Source organism: Triticum aestivum, chromosome 6B, assembly GCF_018294505.1.
Source record: "Triticum aestivum cultivar Chinese Spring chromosome 6B, IWGSC CS RefSeq v2.1, whole genome shotgun sequence".
Lineage (NCBI taxonomy): Eukaryota > Viridiplantae > Streptophyta > Magnoliopsida > Poales > Poaceae > Triticum > Triticum aestivum.
In genome coordinates, this window is record NC_057810.1 from 280315934 (window position 1) to 280334640 (window position 18707).

At 48.1% G+C, this 18707-nt stretch overlaps 1 pseudogene; it reads right to left on the minus strand.

Annotated features, from left to right (window-relative positions):
- Positions 1–18707, minus strand: part of LOC123139169 ((6-4)DNA photolyase-like) — a 69450-nt pseudogene that overhangs the window by 11290 nt on the left and 39453 nt on the right.

Consider the following 18707-nt stretch of genomic DNA (forward strand, 5'->3'; position numbering starts at 1 on the left):
ACTTAAGTTTAATCACTCGGATGAGTTGCAATAAAGTACTTCTGTAGTTCATGGATCTCAAAATAATAGTGTCATAGTTCCTCCATAATTTTTGTCACTTTTTATTTTTGTCCAATAAAATTTTCCCCTCAGTGGGTGACTTAGCTGCGAATCCGTTTCACCTAAGTTTGTAAAAATCCTACCGAGTGGTGAGCCAGACTCCCACTCGGAGGCTTAGTTGCGAATCCGTTTCGCCTAAGATTAAATAAAATCCTACCGAGTGGTGAGCCAGACTCCCACTCGGAGGCTTAGCTGCGAATCCGTTTCGCCTAAGATTAAATAAAATCCTACCGAGTGGTAAGCCAGACTTCCACTCGGAGGCTTAGCTGCAGTCCAAGTACTCGCCTAAGTTATGAAAATCCTACCGAGTGGTAAGCCAGACTTCCACTCAGAGGCTTAGCTGCAGTCCAAGTACTCGCCTAAGATATGAAAATCCTACCGAGTGAAGAGAAAACCTCTCACTCGGGGGCTTAGCTACAGCCCAGTGCTCACCTAAGATATAAAAATCCTACCGAGTGAAGAGCAAACCTCTCACTCGGAGGCTTAGCTGCAGCCCAGTGCTCGCCTAAGATATAGAAATCCTACCGAGTGAAGAGCAAACCTCTCACTCGGAGGCTTAGCTGCAGCCCAGTGCTCGCCTAAGATATAGAAATCCTACCGAGTGAAGAGCAGACCTCTCACTCGGGGGCTTAGCTGCAGCCCAGTACTCGCCTAAGATATAAAAATCCTACCGAGTGAAGAGCAAACCTCTCACTCAGGGGCTTAGATGCAGCCCAGTGCTCGCCTAAGATATGAAAATCCTACCGAGTGAAGAGCAGACCTCTCACTCGGGGGCTTAGCTGCAGTCCAAGTACTCGCCTAAGTTATCAAAGTCCTACCGAGTGAAGAGCAAACCTCTCCCTCGGGGGCTTAGCTGCAGCCCAGTGCTCGCCTAAGTTATCAAAATCCTACCGAGTGAAGAGCAAACCTCTCACTCGGAGGCTTAGCTGCAACCCAGTGCTCGCCTAAGTTATCAAAATCCTACCGAGTGAAGAGCAAACCTCTCACTCGGGGGCTTAGCTGCAGCCCAGTGCTCGCCTAAGATATAAAAATCCTACCGAGTGTAGAGCAAACCTCTCACTCGGAGGCTTAGCTGCAGCCCAGTGCTCGCCTAAGTTATCAAAATCCTACCGAGTGAAGAGCAAACCTCTCACTCGGGGGCTTAGCTGCAGCCCAGTGCTCGCCTAAGATATAGAAATCCTACCGAGTGAAGAGCAAACCTCTCACTCGGGAGGCTTAGCTGCAGCCCAGCGCTCACCTAAGTGGACTAAGGAATAAGTCGATTGCAGTAAGCGCCCTGCTTTGAACCTGCAAAAGACATTTCGAGCCAAAAGCAATCATATTCAAACACCAAATTCAAGTTCGGATCGATACCTAAAGGAACCAAAAGTGCTCAGGCGCTAAGCCCGTTAAGGTTTATCGGTTACAACTCCACTCGGCATACCGAGGCAAATTTAAAGCGTCGAGCTTAGAAGAAGTTTTTTACCCCTCCTGTGGAGGGCTGGAAGGTGCAACAAACTCATCAAGATCAATTCCATCTGCGATCCGAGTGGCATCCGCAAGGAAAGTTTCCATAAAGGACCTGAAGTCGTGTTTCTTGGTGTTGGCCACCTGGAGGGCCGCCAGCTTGTCTTCTCGCGCATCTTTGCAGTGGACTCGGGCCAGACACAGAGCAACATCTGGACCGCACCGAGCCGAGGACTTTTTCCACTCCTGCACTCGACCAGGGACTGTGTTCAAGCGAGCCATCAGCGACTCGAGGTCGTTCTGGAGTGTCTCCCCGGGCCAGAGCGTCGAGTCGATGCGAGATGTGGCGACCTTCAGCCTTGCAAGATAGTCCACGACAGCTGCAACACGGGACTCCAGTCGGAAAACATTCATGGCAACTTCGTCGTTCACCGGAGAATTGACGGGGTCAAGGTTTGGTTCCAGCCGGCTAGTTTCTTCTTCAAAGTTTTGACAAAATTCTGTAAGGACGATCACCGAGTCAAGGCAATGGTCGAATGGAAAAACCACGGTTGGAAATGATTACCGAGCATAGAGATTTACCTTCAAGCATAAGAAACAGCTTTTTGGCAAGACCATTCAGGAAGGCCTCCAGATCTTTTTTTCTTCCCAAGAGCAGCTTTCAGATTGGTATTTTCTTGCTCAAGCTTGGCGACTGAAGCTAACTTCTCGTCAACAAGCTTGATCTTCTCAGCTAGTTCAAGGTCTTTCTTCCGTTGGGCCTCCCTCACCTTACCTGCAAGTTACAGCAAGATCAGATTGTGAAACAAATGAAGGGAAAAAACAGTCGTCAAGGTCTCACCAGACATACCTTCGGTCTCCTCCTTTGCCTTCGTCAGATTCTCCTGAACCAGCTTCAAATTCAGCTCGAGCTGAATGTGCTTGTTTTCCAGCTCAGAGTAGCGAGCCACAAGATCACAGGAGTTCTGCGAAGAACCAATCGACTAAATGTCAAATATAATTCACTTCTGAGTGAAAAAGGAAAAATCACGCGTTTCTAAGACTATAGCCGAATACAAGCATTCGACCGTAGTCTCGGGGACTACACCCAGTGGGTGCACTCAGCGTGCCCCCACTAATCCTATTGAAGATAGAGTCGACCAGTCGACCTCAAAAAAGAGATATATTCTTTAAGACTGTAATCGACTGCCAGCAGTCGACCACAGTCTCGGGGACTACACCCAGTGGGTGCACTCAGCGTGCCCCCACCGGTTTGCGAAATCCGTTCGACATAGTCGAATGACGGAAAGACTAAACTTATGAAGCCTAAGACCTTAGCCTTGGAGACAGAGTCGACCAGTCGACCGGTTTGCGAAATCCAGTCGCCATAGTCGAATGACGGAAAGACTGAAATTATAAAGCCTAAGGCCGACTGCCAGCAGTCGACCTTAGCCTTGGGGACTACACCCAGCGGGTGCACTCAGCGTGCCCCCGCTAACACGGAGTTTAACTTGACACACCCACTGGGTGACTACTATAAATTCTGGAAAGAAAAGTTTTTGATAGCATATCCTAACAGAACAAACGGTGGTCGACTGACCTGAACATTGCTTTGGAGGGCGGAACTGGCGTCGTAAGCTGCCTGGCTCGTGTCCCAGATGGTCTTCAACTGCTCCATCATGATCCCTGCCTGGCGTATCGCCTCCTTTGCTGCGCCAGCTTGGTCCTCTGGGACGTGGTGCGTCGTGAAGAGGGAGGGCTGCGGAGCACTCGTCAGTGGATCTGCGAAGGACACGGTGTGTCGAGTGGTGTTCTCCTCCTCCGCGACCAGAGTCTCAGGCACCGTTACATCCTGGGTCACCCTGCTGGCAGACGCTTTCCTACTCCTTTTGTACTTCAGCGGTTCCTCATCTTCATCATCATCAGGGAGAGTGATAACAACATTGGATGGAGCTACAGAAAAGTATCAGGATTAGATCATGAGTCAGTCAACTAAAGACGGTGTTAAGAGTATAGTACCAGGTTTGAGGTTGCTGCGTCCTCCATCTCATGGTCGTCAGCCCGGGCCGAGGTCTCAGAAGTAGCAGCACTGCAACTCCAAAGAGTCAGTCGACTAACTCCAGCGCCAACCAGAGATAAAGTTCACACAAAACAAGAAGACTTAAGCAACATGATTACCCTGATATGGTTGGGATGGACACCTTCATCTTCGGCAGGTGCTTGGTCGGCTTCGACGGGGCCGCCCTGGGCTGCTTCGAAGCCTTTTCAGTCGGCGCCGGAGAGGTGGTCCGAGGGCGCTTGGTCGACTGTGTAACAGTCGCAACCCCCTCGCCGCGTTCGGTCGCAGGGTCATGGACAAGTTTCGACCGCCTTTCCGAGCGCGGTGGTGCGACCTCCTCCTCCTCCTCCTCTTCCTCGTCCTCATCGTCATCATCATCATCGTCATCATCATCGTCATCGGCCTCAGCGGCGTCCGAGTCCCACTCCTCCTCCTGGCTCTCGCCCCCGCTCGCTTCTCCCTCCTCAGTCGGAGCCTGCGCTCCGTTGGGCATCGAGTACAGTTCAGTGAGGGCCTGATAAACAACAAGACAAAGATCAGTCGACCGATCGGCAGAGAAAACAGAAATAAATACGACGAGAATACAATGGGAAGTGGAGCAGACATACCTTGTTTGGGTCACTGTGGCAGTCAAGTGGAGGAATCCTTCTGGCTCTGCGAGGGTTATCCTTGTTCCCAGTAACAGCGGCCATCCACCTTTCCAGAGTGGCATCGTCGACTGTTTCTGGATTGACCCAAGTCACATCCTCAGTCCCGTAGTACAACCACATGCAATGGCTCCGGAACTAAAGGGGCTGGATACGACGCCTAAGGAAAACCTCCAGGAGATCCATACCCATCACTCCCTCCCGAACCAACTGAACTACACGCTCCATCAGCATCTTCACGTCAGCTTTCTCCTCCGGAATCAACTTCAGAGAGGAGGGCTTGTTCACTCGGTCCATGGTAAATTGAGGGAGTCCACTCGACTGCCCCGGCGTCGACTGATCCTGGCAGTAGAACCAGGTCGACTGCCAGCCTCTGACTGACTCGGGAAATGTCATGGCTGGGAAGGTGCTCTTGTTCCTCACCTGGATCCCCAGACCTCCACACATTTGGACCACTCGGGTTCTTTCGTCGCCTGGGCTCGCCTTCTTCACGGTTTGAGAGCGACATGTGAATATGTGCTTGAACAAGCCCCAATGCGGTCGATAGCCTAGAAAACTCTCACACATGGACACAAACGTGGCAAGATAGGCGATAGAATTCGGGGTGAAGTGGTGGAGTTGCGCTCCAAATAAGTTCAAGAAACCACGGAAGAAAATGCTCGGCGGCAAAGAGAATCCGCGGTCGACATGGGTAGCCAGAAGCACGCACTCACCCTCTTCCGGCTGGGGCTGCCACTCTTTCCCCGGAAGCCTCGCAGCTCCATGAGGGATCAGGCCCTCGTTGGCCATGTCGAGGAGATCCTTCTCCGTGATGGTCGACTGGATCCAATCTCCCTGGACCCAGCCTTTCGGCAGGCGAGATCTAGACGAAGACCTGCCGCGGCTGGTGGATCTCCCCTTCGCCTTCTCCGTCGCCGACGCCTTCTTCGCGCGCTCCAGCGCCGCCGTCTTCTCCTTGACCATGGCTACCGGCGAGGCGCGTGAGGAGAAGTGGTGCGGAGGCGAGAGCGAGCGCGTTGGGCGGAGACGAAGGGAGCAGAGAGAGAATGCTGAGGCACTGTTCAAAAAACCCTCGCCGGGCGCATTTATAAGATCCCTTCCGAGTGGATGACAGGTGGGCCCGGTCGATCTAATCATATCCTGTAACAGTTGCGCAAGCGTGATACGTGGCGAAAAAAGCGGCGCGGGAATCGAGGCGTCTATGCCCCGTCCCATCCGAGCGTCGCGGTCCGCTCCGCTTCGCGCGCTCCCCCAAATTCCGTATCCCGCGGAATCCGCGGACGGCAGATCAGTCTGCCAGACGCGGGATTTCCTGCGATCCGTCGCTCGGAAATCAGCGAAGTCCAAAAGATCACTCGACGAAGAAAAAGAATGGATCGAGTCGACTGAAGAAAAGTTGTTCACTATCAACAGAGAGAATTTTTTGGTTCAAAAACAACGCACGACCAGTATGCGAAAGCTAATCGGAAACAACATCAACTCCTTCATCACTCAAGCCTCAATCCATTCGGGGGCTAATGATGGAGTCACGTACCTAGGGTAGGGTCACAGACCTGATCTAAGTACCTTGCCCGAGGACACCCTCAGGAGAGATCGCCTTCCAGTCGACCTACGAGGGACTCACTCGACTGACTTGAAGGACTCGACCACGAAGACTCACTCGACCATCAGAAGGTCAAGAGGCACTCTGCACTGCAACGGTCTGTAATTAAGTAGACTTCATGATAGTAAAGACACTTTATGTGGGGCGTTACCTGTAACGCCCCAGACTTAATACACCTTAAACCCTTCATTACGTGGGTTGGCTGGGGTCCTGGCGCACTCTATATAAGCCACCCCCCTCCACAGGCAGAAGGGTTCGGCACCCTGTAACTCATATACACATAATCCACTCGACCGCCTCCGGGCTCCGAGACGTAGGGCTTTTACTTCCTCCGAGAAGGGCCTGAACTCGTATATCTCTTGTGTTTACAACCTCTCCATAGCTAGGACCTTGCCTCTCCATACCTACCCCCCACTCTACTGTCAGACTTAGAACCACGACACCACCCTTCACCATCTGTGGCTTTGAGTACCGATGTATGTGCCCCTTCCAGATGGAAGAGCACTAAGATCAGGTTTCGACGCCGCGGTCGGGCCAACTGCTCGACAAAGCAGGATATCCCTCTAGCAGCATCACAAAGAAGGAGCAAGAAACGCATCAGGAAATCATACCGACGATGAGGAAGAAGAATTTATGTCTCCACACAACCACCACCCATCTGATGACCAAACAAGCCAGTGTCGGTCAACCTCCAGACACCATAGCCCGTGACCTCGACGAGATCTGGGGATCCCTTACCCCCGTTGACTCCTAGAGTAAGGCAAGAGCTCCACCTGACCACGAGCGGAGCCCAAGGAATCCTATTCAGACGCGATGCCGCCGCAATGTCCTCGGCAGCGACTCCCTCAACCCTAACCCTACTAAGGACCCATCCGATGCACAGGTCCGAGGGATTTCGTCACAGATGCTGAAATAGGGAGGCAAAGGGTGATTCGACGAAGCATCAACCTTTGTCGCGCCCCTACATAACTCAATATCAATTTATAATCATCTCGATATAAAATGAGAGCCGCTGACAAGATTTTTATTTATAAAAGGGACATGTTGCACGTTTTTCAGCCACACGATCTTTCCTGAAGTAAAATTTCAAATCTATCGTAACATCATCATGAACAGAAGCATGTGACCCATTTCCCATCATCACAGGTGTCATTCTTGCAAGCTAATAAGAAGAAAACATGGATATATATTAGTACACACATGTATATTGGCACTCATGTTAATCCGTCAATCAGAAGAATGGCAGTAATACCCGACATCTTTCATCTCAACGTCGCCAATAACTACATTAAAGGTCTTGCCGTCATTCTCATGTTGACGCATGTCAAAGCGATACTTGCATGCTCAAGCCCAATGATCATCTACAACACAGACATGGCATCTTCCTTTCCTCTTAAAAGTCTCCTTCTTCTTGAAGTTAGCAGACTGTGGGGCTTTGTTCTTGCCTTCAAGCTTTCCTTTGCCACATAGTTCTTGTTCTTGAATTTGTGGACTTGAAAATTCTTCTTCTATACCAAGTTGGCACTAGAATTTCTCTCATGAAAACATGCACGTGTGTCTTTTTCCCTCGCCTTCTCTTACATATCATGAGTGCCAATAAGATTAACGATTGTAAACTCATGTTTCTTGTGCTTCAGAGAGGTAGAAAAATTCCTCCACAAAGGAGGAAGCTTGTCAATGATGCCTCTGGCAATGAACTTGTCCAACAATACACAACTAAAATGCTCAAGTTCCTTAGTGAGTAACTGAATCTCATGAGCCTGCTCAACCACAAAGTGATCATCAATCATCTTGTAGTCATGATATTGCTCCATGACATATAACTCACTTCTTGCGAGACTCCAAACTTGGCCTCAAGTGCATCCCACATATTCTTGTCGACCATGATGGTCATGAATGTATCGACAATCTTGTCACCATCTCTGAAGAGGGCGTTTGTAGCCTAGAAAGCTTGCACCTGCTTAGTAGTAAGCTCTCCCTCTAGCTTGCCCTTGGTGGCGTGAAAGCAGTTCATGGTGGTAAGCCATAGAACTGCCCTTGCACGCACCTCTTATAGTTCACACCCTCAAACATAGCAGGCTTGAAAGTCGCAGCAAATGTAATTGGAGAATATTGCCTACACATATTTAGTTTTTGGATTGTTGAATATTTGAGGAAATTTCCATTAAGTTTAATCTAAAGAAATAGTAGATGAAATATGATAATCATAATACACATATTGATCGCATCTAAAAACAAAGTGTTTCAACCATTCATGCAGTTGGGTACATAACATAAGAACATCATATCCATATAGATAGATAAGAGTTGTAGACCGGGTGCAATCCCTAACATAAGAGATAAGAAAATGTGTGGCACAACTGAAGAAGGGGTGTTTCCAGTCGCAACAACACCCTCATCGAGCATCATGTTGTGAAGGAGGGGGTTGCTACCTCTTGAGCTTGTGTTGGTTTTTTCCTTGAAGAGAAAAGGGTGGTGCAGCAAAGTAGAGTAAGTATTTCCCTCAATTTGAGAACCAAGGTATCAATCCAGCAGGGGACAACGCACAAGTCACTGAATACCTGCACAAACAATCAACAAATTGCACCCAACGCGATAAAGGGGTTGTCAATCCCTTCACGGTTACTAGCAAAAGTGAGATCTGATATAGATGGATAAACGGTAAAGTAAATATTTTTGGTATTTTTGGTTTATAGATCGGAAAGTAAAAGATTGCAAAATAGTAGATCGGAAACTAGTAAGATAGAAAATAGAACTTGTATGATGGAAAAGAGAATGGAAAAGAGATCCGGGGGCCATAGGTTTCACTAGTGGCTTCTCTCAATATAGCAAATAATATGGTGGGTGGACAAATTACTATCGGGCAATTGATAGAAGAGTGCATAATAATGATGATATCTAAGGCAATGATCATGAACATAGGCATCATGTCCGTGTCAAGTAGACCGAAACGATTCTGCATCTACTACTATTACTCCACACATCGACCAACTCCTGCCTACATCTAGAGTATTAAGTTCATGAAGAATAGAGTAATGCATTAAGTAAGATGACATGATGTAGAGGAATTAACTCAAGCAATATGATGAAAACCCCATCTTTTTACCCTCGATGATAACAATACAATATGTGCCTTGCTGCCCCTATTGTCACTCGGAAAGGACACCGCAAGATTGAACCCAAAGCTAAGCACTTCTCCCATTGCACGAAAAACCAATCTAGTAGGCCAAACTAAACCGATAATTCGAAGAGACTTGCAAAGATATCAAATCATGCATATAAGAATTCAGAGAAGATTCAAATAATATTCATAGATAATCTGATCATAAATCCACAATTCATCGAATCTCGGCAAACACACCGCAAAAGAATATTACATTGAATAGATCTCCAAGAACATCGAGGAGAACATGGTATTGAGAATCAAAGAGAGAAGAAGCCATATAGCTACTAGCTATGGACCTGTAGGTCTGTGGTAAACTACTCACGCGTCATCGGAAGGGCAATGGTGTTGCTGTAGAAGCCCTCCGTGATCGAATACCCCTCCGGCAGGACGCCGGTAAAGGCCCCTAGATGGGATCTCACGGGTACAGAAGGTTGTGGCGGTGGAAAAGTGTTTTCGTGGCTTCCCCTGATGTTTTTGGGGTACAAGAGTATATATAGGCGAAAGAATTAGGTCAGGAGAGCTCCGAGGGGCCCACGAGGTAGGGGGCACCCCCTACCCCCCTGGGCGCGCCCTCCACCCTCGTGGCCGCCTCGTTGCGTCTCCGACTTCATCTCCAAGTCTCCTGGTTTGCTTCTGGTCCAAGAAAGATCATCGCAAAAGTTTCATTCCGTTTGGTATTCCTTTTCTGCGAAACTCTAAAACAGGCAAAAAACAAAAACTGGCACTGGGCTCTAGGTTAATAGGTTAGTCCTAAAAATAATATAAAATAGCATATAAATGCATATAAAACATCCAAAACAGATAATATAATAGCATGGATGAATCAAAAAATATAGATACGTTGGAGACGTATCAAGCATCCCCAAGCTTAATTCCTACTCGTCCTCGAGTAGGTAAATGATAAAAACAGAATTTTTGATGTGGAATGCTACCCAACATATTTATCCATGTAATTTTCTTTATTGTGGCATGAATGTTCAGGTCCGAAAGATTTAAAACAAAAGTTTAATATTGACATAAAAACAATAATACTTCAAGCATACTAATAAGGCAATTATGTCTTCTCAAAATAACATGGCCAAAGAAAGCTTATCCCTACAAAATCATATAGTCTAGCTATGCTCCATCTTCATCACACAAAATACTCAAATCATGCACAACCCCGGTGACAGGCCAAGCAATTGTTTCATACTTTGATGTTCTCAAACCTTTTCAACTTTCACGCAATACATGAGCGTGAGCCATGGGCATAGCACTATGGTAGAAGAGAATATGGTGGTTGTGGAGAAAACAAAAAGAGGGAGATAGTCTCACATCAACTAGGCGTATCAACGGGCTAGCGAGATGCCCATCAATAGATATCAATGTGAGTGAGTAGGGATTGCCATGGAATGGATGCACTAGAGCTATAAGTGTATGAAAGCTCAAAAAGAAACTAAGTGGGTGTGCATCCAACTTGCTTGCTCATGAAGACCTAGGGCATTTGAGGAAGCCCATCATTGGAATATACAAGCCAAGTTCTATAATGAAAAGTTCCCACTAGTATATGAAAGTGAAAAAAATAAGAGACTCTCTATCATGAAGATCATGGTGCTACTTTCAAGCACAAGTGTGGAGAAAGGATAGTAACATTTCCCCTTCTCTCTTTTTCTCTCTTTTTTTCTTTTTTCTTTTTTTTGTTTGGCCTTTCTATATTTTTACGACCTTTCTCTTTTTTTCCTCACATGGGACAATGCTCTAATAATGATGATCATCACACTTTTATTTACTTACAACTCGAAAAATTACAATTCAATGCTTAGAACAAAATATGACTCTATGTGAATGCCTCCGGTGGTGTACCGGGATGTGCAATGAATCAAGAGTGACATGTATGAAAGAATTATGAAAGGTGGCTTTGCCACAAATACTATATCGACTACATGATCATGCAAAGCAATATGAAAATGATGAAGTGTGTCATAATAAATGGAACGGTGGAAAGTTGCATGGCAATATACCTCGGAATGGCTATGGAAATTCCATGATATTGTATTATGCCACAAAGCAGTACGGTGGCTGTTTTGAGGAAGGTACATGGTGGGTGTATGCTACCGGCGAAAGTTGCACGGCACAAGAGAGGCTAGCAATGGTGGAAGGGTGAGAGTGCGTATAATCCATGGACTCAACATTAGTCAAAAAGAACTCACATACTTATTGCAAAAATTTATTAGTCATCTAACGAAGTACTACGCGCATGCTCATAGGGGGATAGATTGGTAGGAAAATACCATCTCTCATCCCCGACCGCCACTCATAAGGAAGACAATCAATAAATACTTCATGCTCCAACTTCGTTACACAATGGTTCACCATACGTGCATGCTATGGGGCTCACAAACCTCAACACAAATATTTCTCAAATTCACAGTTACTCCACTAGCATGACTCTAATATCACCATCTTCATATCTCAAAACAATCACAAAAATCAAACTTCTCATAGTATTCAATGCACTTTATGAAGGAAATATGCCCTAGAGGCAATAATAAAGTTATTATTTATTTCCTTATTTCATGATAAATGTTTATTATTCATGCTAGAATTGTATTAACTAGAAACTTAGTACATGTGTGAATACATAGACAAAACATATTGTCCCTAGTATGCCTCTACTTGACTAGCTCGTTAATCAAAGATGGTTATGTTTCCTCATAGACATGTGTTGTCTGAACGGGATCACATTATTAGGAGAATGATGTGATGGACATGACCCATCCGTTAGCTTAGCATTATGATCGTTACGGTTTCATTGCTACTGCTTTCTTCATGACCTATACATGTTCCTCAGACTATGAGATTATGCAACTCCCGAATACCAGAGAAACACTTTGTGTGCTACCAAACTTCACAATGTAAATGGGTGATTATAAAGGTGATCTACAGGTGTCTCCGAAGGTGTTTGTTGGGTTGGCATAGATCGAGATTAGGATTTGTCACTCCGCGTTTCAGAGAGGTATCTTTGGGCCCTCTCGGTAATACTCATCACTATAAGCCTTGCAAGCATTGTCACTAATGAGTTAGTTGAGGGATGAAGTATTACGGAACAAGTAAAGAGACTTTCCCATAACAAGATTGAACTCGGTATGATGATACCGATGATCGAATCTCGGGCAAGTAACATACCGATGACAAAGGGAACAATGTATGTTGTTATGCGGTTTGACCGATAAAGATCTTCGTAGAATATGTAGGAGACAATATGAGCATAAAGGTTCCACTATTGGTTATTGACTAGAGATGTGTCTCGGTCATGTCTACATAGTTCTCGAACCCGTAGGGTCTGCACGCTTAATGTTCGATGACGATATGTATTATGAGTTATGTGTTTTTGATGACCGAATTTTTTTTGGAGTTCCAGATGAGATCACAGAAGTGACAAGGAGTCTCGAAATGATCGAGACATAAAGATTGATATATTGGACGACTATATTTGGACACCAGAAGTGTTCCGGAGAAGTTTCAGATAAAATCGGAGTGCCAGAGGGTTACCGAAACCCCCCGGGGGAACTAATGGGACTCATGGGCCTTGATGGAGAGAGGGGCAGCTGAGGAAGTCCTGGATTAAGGGGTCCTCAGACAGCCGGACTATATGCTTTGGCCGGACTGTTGGACTATGAAGATACAAGATTGAAGACTTCGTCCCGTGTCCGGATGGGACTCTCCTTTGCGTGGAAGGCAAGCTTGGCAATTCGGATATGTAGATCTCCTTCTCTCTAACCGACTCTGTGTAACCTTAGCCCCCTCCGGTGTCTATATAAACCGGAGGGTTTAGTCCGTAGGACAACAACAACAACAATCATAATCATAGGCTAGCTTCTAGGGTTTAGCCTCTATAATCTCGTGGTAGATCAACTCTTGTAATACTCATATCATCAAGATCAATCAAGCAGGAAGTAGGGTATTACCTCCATCGAGAGGGCCCAAACCTGGGTAAAACATTGTGTCCCCTGCCTCCTGTTACCATTAGCCTTAGACGCATAGTTCGAGACCCCCTACCCGAGATTTGCCAGTTTTGACACCGACATTGGTGCTTTCATTGAGAGTTCCACTGTGTCATCGCGGTAGGGCTTGATGGCTCCTTCGATCATCTTCAACGATGCGGTCCAGGGGGAGGTTTTCCTTCCCGGACAGATCTTCGTATTTGGCAGCTTCGTACTGCGGGCCAACTCGCTTGGCCATCTGGAGTAGATCGATAGCTACGCCCCTGGCCATCAGGTCAGGTTTGGAAGCTTGAACTATACTGCCGCATCCGCGAGACTTAATCTTCGACGGATTCGAGCCCATGCCGGGCGCGTCGGACGGTCACGACGGACATGACTTTGATCTGCCATCGGACACTATTCAGGAAATCGCGCCTACGGCGGCGCCGGGAATCAATCCAGAGCAGATCGTGCCCTCCGAGGACGGGTGGATGGAGCCCGCCATGGAGGCCGCGCACTCATCAGCACTAGAGCCGAACACTGATCCCACCTCCTGTGAGGGTGGTGTCATCGGACCCTCGGACTCGTCTCCGGCTACAGGATCCGAACCGCGTGCGCCTGTGCCTATCGAATCTGGTTGGGCACCGGTCATGGAGTTCACCGCCGCGGATCTTTTCAGCACTCGCCCTTGGGTGACGTGCTGGACTCATTAAGGTCTCTTTCCTTGTTGAGAGATTCTTGGCCGAACTATGTCCGGCTCGAGTGGGAAGCGGACGACAAAGAAATCCGTTCCCCACCCACCACCCACTTCATAGCCACTGTCGATGACTTAACCGACACACTCGATTTCGACTCCGAAGACGTCGACGGTATTTACGATGATGCAGGAGAAGAACAGGAACCACCACCCAATGGGCGCTGGACTGCCACCTCATCATACGATATATATATGGTGGACACACCAAAAGAAGGCGATGGTGACGATGCAACGAAGGATACTCCCCTCGATAACCACCAAAGCGGCGCTGCAGACGCCGCTCTAAATACCGCCACAGTAAAAACAGCGACAACAGCGCAAGAAATAATAACACCCTGGTTGACTACAAAGGAAACAACGACCCCATGGACCCAGCGATGGAGCAGGGTGAGCCAGGGGACGGTGAAAAATGTCCGGAGCCAACGTCAGATAATGCCGATCCCGAGGGTAAAATTCAACAACCTGTCTCCGGAGAGGAGAACAGCCCGGACGATGATGCACTCATCATCCCAGAAAAACTCTTGGAACAAGAGAACCTCTACAGAAGGCTTATTGCCACCGCGAGGAGCCTAAAGAAGCAGAAGCAAAGGCTTAAGGCCATGCAGGATACGCTCAACCGCAGGTGGAACAAAGTGCTCGACACAGAAGAAAAATACGACGGTGATCATCACACAAAGAGCTATCCAAAGCGCAAGCTGCTGCCCGAATTCGACGGCGAGGCCATAGAGCCCATTCAGTCGAAAACGACCGATCAGCCAGACCGACCGCCCCGTGGCCGTGACAAGACGGCTAATGATGCCGCACACAAGACAGCACACGATTTACGTGAGCTCCTGGACAAAAAGTCCGCTATGGCCAGATCCATCTATGGATCTAGGAAGCACGCTTCGACACAGGATCAGAGCTATCGAAATGATCACATTGATCGAATACCAGCTAGGAATCAGCACCGAACACAACAACCGTCGACGGCATGCCACGACACTTCCAGATACAGGGGTGCCGCACACCCCCTGTGCTTCATCGATGAGGTGCTGGATCATGAATTTCCGGAAGGATTTAAACCCGTGAATATAGAGGCATACGACGGAACGACAGACCCTGGGGTCTAGATTGAGGACTTTATCCTTCATATCCACATGGCTCGCGGAGATGATTTCCACGCCATTAAATACCTACCCCTCAAATTGAAAGGACCAGCTCAGCACTGGTTGAAAAGCCTCCTGAAAACTCAATTGGAAGTTGGGAAGAACATGAGGATGCTTTTAGGGCCAATTTTCAAGGGACCTATGTCCGACCTCCGTACGCAGACGACCTAAGTCACATAATTCAACAGCCCGGAGAGTCGGCCCGAAAACTCTGGAACAGATTTCTTACTAAGAAGAATCAAATAGTCGATTGCCCGGACGCCGAAGCCTTAGCGGCCTTCAAACACAGTATCCGAGACGAATGGCTCGCCAGACACCTCGGCCAGGAAAAGCCGAGGACAATGGCAGCCTTAACAAGCCTTATGACCCGCTTTTGCGCGGGCGAGGACAGCCGGCTGGCCCGTAGCGGCACCAGCAACCCAGGCACATTCGAAGTCAGGGATGGCAACGGGAAGCCGCGACGCAACAAAAACAAGCGTCGAAACAATGATGACAGCCCAGAGAACACGATGGTCAACGCCGGATTCAGGGGCTCTCGACCCGGTCAATGGAAGAAGCCATTTAAGGGCAGCAGAGATGGACTGTCCAGCCTAAACAAGTTTCTAGACAAATTATGTCAGATTCACGGCACCCCCGAAAAACATGCAAATCACACCCACAGAGAATGTTGGGTTTTCAAGCAGGCTGGCAAGCTAAATGCCGAACACAAGGGGAGGGAGACACCAAGTGAAGACGAGGATGAGCCTTGCCAGCCAAACACTAGAGGACAGAAAAAATTCCCACCAGAAGTCAAAACAGTGAATATGATTTACGCAACTCACATTCCAAAGAGTAGGCGCAAACGCGCACTCCGAGACATATACACTGTGGAGCCCGTTGCCCCTAAATTCAATCCCTGGTTGGCCTGCCCGATCACCTTTGATCGCAGGGATCATCCGACTAGTATACGGCACAGAGGATCGGCTGCCTTGGTGCTCGACCCAATAATTGATGGATACCATCTTAACCGAGTCCTTATGGACGGCGGTGGTAGTCTAAACCTGATATACCAGGACACTGTCCGCAAAATGGGGATAGACCCGTCAAGAATCAGCCTAAGCAACACTACCTTTAAAGGAGTGATACCAGGCATCGAGGCCCACTGTACGGGCTCTCTAGTACTAGAGGTTGTATTCGGTTCTCCCGACAACTTCAGAAGCGAGGAACTAACCTTCGACATCGCTCCATTCCGAAGCGGCTATCACGCACTACTCGGGAGAACGGCCTTTGCTCGTTTCAATGCGGTACCGCATTACGCCTACCTTAAACTTAAGATGCCCGGTCCACGCGGCGTCATCACATTTAGCGGAAATACAGATCACATTTAGCGGAAATACAGAGCGTTCCTTACGCGCGGAAGAATACGTGGCGGCTTTAGCAGCCGAACACTGAGCGGTCCCTCCAACCAGGATAAACGGTCGGTCGTCAAGACCATGAACACGGTTAGACGAGTCCGGCGCCGCACCAAATGTAACAGCCCAAACTGGGATATTCCCATAAATGGTGCTAGGGGCTGCTCGCAAAAAAAAGAGGCCCATAGTTTGGCCCAACCCTATAAATACAATAACATATTGCATTTTCATAGTTCAGATTAACGAACTCCTCGCACGAAGTCTTTCAACTGGGGTTTTCCTTTTTACAGATGATCATCATGCTACACCCTTCCAGGATACGGCACAATGGAGATAAAGGCGCAGACGTGCAGCAGGGCCCCGCTCAAAGGTTTGTTTTTAGATTAAGACCCTGCGTAAACCTTTCTAATGTCTCTTGTTGCTCCCCCCCCCCCCCGGAAACTTTATATAACTGGGAGGGATACTGGCGTTTTCGGCATTTTTGTCTCGCCAGACTATTGCTCATACCTGGAAACTCAGGGCTTATTATCAAGGGCGTAATTCAGCCCAATACATACTATAAAGTCCGAATACCTTAGGGAGTGTTCGGCGTCGCGAGTTTGGCCTTATATGCATCAGCTCTGAATCATGTCTTTGGTAAAATGTTGGGTTTACCCGGCTCCCGTGTTTTGCTACCTTACGTTCCGCTCTATCGGCTAAGGCGGCACCGGGAGAACTACTGCGATTGTGCCCTGGTTCATCTGGATGAGCACCTCAGTAGAGAAAGCCGAAAACTGACTGTCATGATACAGCGCGAAACTGGTCAACCACTCGATGACCCAGCGGAATCTTCACGATTCCTCCACATTAATGAAGGACCGGTTTCCCAGTCACGTACATACGTGCACCATATCCGGATGAACGCGAAAGTACCAGGGACTATATAGTAGACCCACTGTCAAACTCCTATGGCTAAGTGAAAGTGTTAAAGCTATATAGTCTGATTGCCTGGTTCGCCGCACTATCACCTCCTTAACGGACCAAGATGTTGGATCAAGTGTAACTACGCGTTTTCTCGAACACCCCCGCATTATATGCGTGGGGGCTGAAGCCGACGACTGCAAACTTTCAGGTTATATACATACATAAACGGTCGCACAGGAGGCATTATAATACTTCCGGGCAAAAGTATAAACACATCCTTTATAATCAAAATAGCATTGTCTTTACAATCGAGATACATGTCATTCGAACATGGCACTCTTCGAGCACTGAGCCTCTATTAAACGGGCACCTTCTAAGACTTCTTCAAAATAGTTCTCGGCCGGGTCCTGGCCTTTCGCCGCACCCCGGGTCGCAATAGCGGTGGTTTCCATCCCAGTCCAGTATGTTTTAACACGGGCAAGAGCCATCTGCGCACCCTCTATGCACGCCGACCTCTTCACAGCATCGATATGCGACATAGCACCAAGGAATTGTTGCACCAATCCAAAATAGTTGTCCGGCCTTGGTCCACGTGGCCAAAGATGATCCACGACAGACCTCATAGCAAGTCCGGACAACCTGTGGAGTTCGGCCCAGGCGGCCATCTTTTCATTCAACGGCAGCGGACGCGTCGGGGCACTGAACTGCAACCAGAATAACCTTTCAGCCTTGTGGTCTTTCCGATCTTTGAAAAACTCGGTCGCATCAGCAGCACTCTTTGCCAGGTCCGCATACGCGTCCGCAATGCTCCACAACTGATCCAGAGGGGCATACTTCGGATCTCCGAATTTCATCCGCAACAAATAGGGCTTCCCAGCCACGATGTCTCCGGTTCACGAAGCTCCTCCCTTATCCCTCTCATTTCAGAGCAGGTTTCCTTGGCTGCCTCCAGGGCCCTCTTCAGGTCAGCTGCTTTTGCTTGATTTTCCTTTTTCAAGAAGCTCACGACGGTTGGCGGCATCTTTTAACTCGGTAGCCATCTGGGCTATCTTTTCTTTGCTCTGGCAATGAGCAGCATGTTCGGCTCTTAACTCTTCAACCGCCTTCAGGGCGGTCGCATCACTTCTTCGAGCTTGTTCCTTGGCTCGGGCAAGCTCTGCCCGAAGGGTCTCTACGGCAGCAGCCCCATCTGCAGTCACAATATATTATAAGATACTAGCATAATGCTCCTATTACAATTTACTGACATGCCGAACACACATACCCTGGACCTCGTCAAGATGCTTGTTAACAAGTGCGATGTCGGCATCCACCACATCCAGCTGCCGCTTCAGTTCGGCAAAATCAGCAGTCCGGTCAGCCTTCAGACAATCAGCAGCCTGCACATAAAAAGTAGCGCGATTATTACCTAGGATTATGATCCTCTGTTTTCCACCTCTGGGCGGCGACCAGAGTCTCAGGGGCTACTATCTATACAGAGCACACCTAGCATGTGCAGTACTGTCAGAAATACATATATTATTTTGCGTACCTCGAAGCCGCTCAGC